Source organism: Cariama cristata, unplaced genomic scaffold (genome assembly GCF_000690535.1).
Source record: "Cariama cristata isolate BGI_N322 unplaced genomic scaffold, ASM69053v1 scaffold22404, whole genome shotgun sequence".
NCBI classification, from domain to species: Eukaryota; Metazoa; Chordata; class Aves; order Cariamiformes; family Cariamidae; genus Cariama; species Cariama cristata.
Genome location: NW_009613774.1, coordinates 269 through 4,159, shown reverse-complemented (window position 1 = coordinate 4,159; position 3,891 = coordinate 269). Strand labels below are relative to the sequence as shown.

The window sequence follows — 3,891 nt, the reverse complement described above, 5'->3', positions numbered from 1 at the left end:
CCAGTTAAAGCATTACTTTGGTTTTAATAAACACTTTAACAAAGAAATTCTAATAAAGTCCTGGAAGCAGGCTGCTATTACACCAAAGTTAACACAGAATCACTCAAAGATTTAAAATCAAATTTGCCTACCAGTTGTCATTCTTCAGGAGAAGCCAAGCTCAAGTGGTCATCTATGACTTTACCACCCCTGCCTTCCAGGGAGCTGCATGTTCGTACAGGGTGATGTGAGTGACAGTGATAGTCAATGGGATCATAAAGCAGCAGCTAACACTACTCAGTTCCTAGTCTTATTAGATCAGATCAAAAGTTCTTATGATACAGAAAATCCTTGAAGTGTTCTTTCAATGATATTTGACTGAGTTCTGGTCAATGCAGCATACTTACTAAACCAGCATGCTTGTCAAGTGGGAATCTCTAGTGTATTGAAATAGACTTTAAAAGCACTTCCCTATCATTAAGATTCTTTTGTTTTGTATCTTTTTACCACAGTGACTCATTCCTATCTCCTATTTATTTCACCAATTATTTATGTCCTTTGATCAAGGGGCTTAACCTGGTTCTAACACTTTCAGAATTTATCCAGGAAGAGACATTTATTATAACTCCACATGTCAAGATGAAAAAAAAGAGTAGTGCCTAAGGGCAGCTAAGATTTAGAAGTTTTTGCTCCTGTTTGAACACGCATGTAAACTGTTCAGCTTCTTTCAGAATACTTCATACTGCAACAGAGATAATTTGACAGTGACTGATCAGCCTTACTCCCAAGCTTTTTCACCTCCATTATTCAAGAAGCTACAACTGTGTCTAAAAGCTAAAATGCCCAAGTATTTCTGGAATACACAAGTCTAGGCACAACAGTACCCTTCTTCCCCCTTCACTATTTCACACTCCCCTCTGGCTTTGATTCTGCTGCAGGAATTTGCATTACTTTATCTTACAACAAGAAAGCTATTTTCCCTAGAAAAAAAGCATAGGCAGTGTAACATTGTCACGCTCTATTTGATAGAATTATCTAATCACTAAAAAACCTCAGCCTGCACAAGAAATTGAAGTCACTGAGGAACCTGCTGCATTGCAATACACAGCACAACATTCATCATTTTGGCTGCAATCACACCAGAAGCCAGCACACTATCTGCATTATAATCTTTAGCTCATGACTGAACTACATGGTTAGTTCTTTTCATCGATTTAGGTACAGAACCTTAGATCGCAGCACCCAGCTCTTTGAGGAAAGCTTTTTATGATGAATTGTTAAGTACAAGCTTTGATCTAGTGAAAAATAACACGCCTTACTATGCTTAAGGGTTAGACTTCAATTCAGAAGCCTTTTTAAAGGCATCAGAATCAACTCAGAATGCCAGCACCATATTGCTTGCAGGGAAGTCACATGTAACGTTACTTACCATAAGATCTAGATGTCTTCAAGAGATCTAAAGCCGTTTGTCTGCACACACCAGCAGACAAAATTATCTACATGAGCTGTTGAAAGCCAGAAGACAGTTGGGCTGATGAGTTAAAAGGGAATGACTATCACATGCTCAGATCCCTTGTTACACACTTCAGTAAAGCGCTTTAGGGAATGCACGCTATGACTATATAGAAGCCATCTTCAACCTGGTTCTCCAACTAATAATTTGTATATAAACCTGTCAACATCCTCAGGTATTTAGAAATATTCACGAGTACAGACATAGCTGCAGAACACACTCCCAGGTCAAGGACTTTAGCCATTTTAAGACCATGAGACAACCCTTACGGACACTAAAATCCCCTTTATTTTAATGATTAATGCTTAACTGAGATGTCAGGTTCTACAGGAGCACTGGCTAAGCACAGCCCAATCAAAAAAAAAATCACTAAGATTACTTCTCTTGGTCTGTTTCTTCGATTGGGGAGCGACCTCCAGCCCCTTGGAAACAGAATAGCCTAAACTGCCAGATTAGACAGAAGAGTTTGGAGCGCAAACTGCAAAACAGTTGTGTTTTCCTTTTTTTTTAAAGACTAGCAGGAATTTCATACAAAAATACACCACACTGTAAAACAGGAAAATTACTTCAGTGACAGGAAAAATTTTAATTCTTCACTATCAGCAATATTAGCACAAGCCTCCGGGGATTTATCAGCAGCCCTTAACTCAGTCTTCACCTAGCAGTGTCCAAGATACACTAAGGGCAATAATCAAGGGTGAAAAATACTGTCTTCTAGATCTTGAAATTAATGCATGGCTGTATGGATAGGACTTCCCATAGCGTAAATAGGTTCTGTCCAAATGTTGTTGCAAATTACAGCTAGGTTTCTGCCTAGCCTGTTGGAACGGGCTGCTTTGGGAAAGCACAGAGCCCACCCCAGTCTCAGAAACCAAGGGCTCAGAAGTTAAGCACAAGCGTAGCAGCCTGCCAAACCCCAGGATCCCCAGTGTACCCCCTCTTCAATCTTTGGTGCCCCAGACTTGCTAAAATATACCCAGGGCATTGCAGCAGCTTGTACCGATACCGTTAATTGATCTGCAGAAAGTTAAAACTGATCCATAAAAGGAACACATCAGAAGAGAAAGCTTGCCAACATTTTACTTGCTCTCCAAAACAGCAATTAGAAAGTATTTTAGTTTGCTCTACAGGCCAGCAGCAGAAAGATCTATGGTGTGGTTTAGCATATGGAGTAAGAAGCAGGCTTTTTAGTTTGAGGAATCATATTTGAAGTGTTTTAAGATAACCTTCAGAGCAGAAAGGCCAGAAGCTGACATAGGGCTGGTCTGTCACAGGGTTACTGCAGCCACATGTTACGCTTCCTCTTTTCCGAGCTTCCACTCGATAAAGCAGAGAGTTCAGGGAAACTGTAACTACCAGTTGTTATCCCGATGTCTTCCAGTAGCGTAAATTTAAACACCAAGCATTTGAAATACAGTCTACTTTTTCATACCCAAGGAAATGTTCTGAACGTGGTAGAACGGGATGAAGAGAGCTGCAGGTTAATACCTGGGCTGCACACCAGACTAGAAATGCAATACCAACTCGAGATGGTTAAGGAGTTGAGGGGACAGACTTCTTACAAGACCACAGCAAAATGGAGTTTGCTCTGTGGCATTTAACACCGCAGCATAAGCAAAGTCAACCATGATCGGTATACAGTTGGAGTCTTTAAAACAGAGGTGTTAAAGAACAGTTTTGCATTATACATAGGAAGGGAATGATGTGTAGTTTGGACAAGTGGATGGGGCTTTTCTGCTTCCATGTGCTCAAAGTACATTTTTGATACACAAAGCCATGATCTGAATGTAGCACTAAGCAGAACACAAGTCCCATTCCCTCACGCCACATTGCAGGGATGCAAGTTACTTTTAAATGAAGTGAGTGACTCCGAACACACACAGTTTGAGAGTACTTCCTTTGAGGACTATTTTACTTACCTTTAACCTGTAAGGTGTGCTTACTAAACATTACCTACTGGGAAGGGATATATATCTCTTCTAGAAGGGTTACGAAGCCATACCCATGAATGAATTTATCAGGAGTCATAACCAAGGCCAGGAGTGCCTGGGCAGGGGGGTCAGGAGGAGCAGTGCGAGCAGGAACCCCCCAGGAGCCATGGAACCAGCAAACAGAGCAAAACAGCTTTTTGAGGACTGCCGTAAAACCCCGGGCCAAGCCAAGAGCCCCACAACATCAGCTAACAGGAGCACACGCAGCCTATAAAAAAAGTCCCCAAACCTCACTCCCACATCAAGACCTCCCTCTACTTACGCTTCAAACGCAGACAAAAAGGGGTTGCAAGCAACAGGGGGAAGGAGAACAAGAAAACAGACTTCCCAGTCCAAATACACTTTCCTCCGCAGAGGCCGGGCCCCGGTCCCCCATGCCTCTGCCCGCTCGGGGCTCGCCCCGCGGAG

The 3,891-nt window shown here is 42.0% G+C and overlaps 1 protein-coding gene across 1 annotated transcript in view; it reads right to left on the bottom strand.

Annotated features, from left to right (window-relative positions):
• RAB32 (RAB32, member RAS oncogene family) overlaps positions 1-3,891 on the bottom strand; it is a 16,364-nt gene that overhangs the window by 12,215 nt on the left and 258 nt on the right. The window lies entirely within an intron of this gene.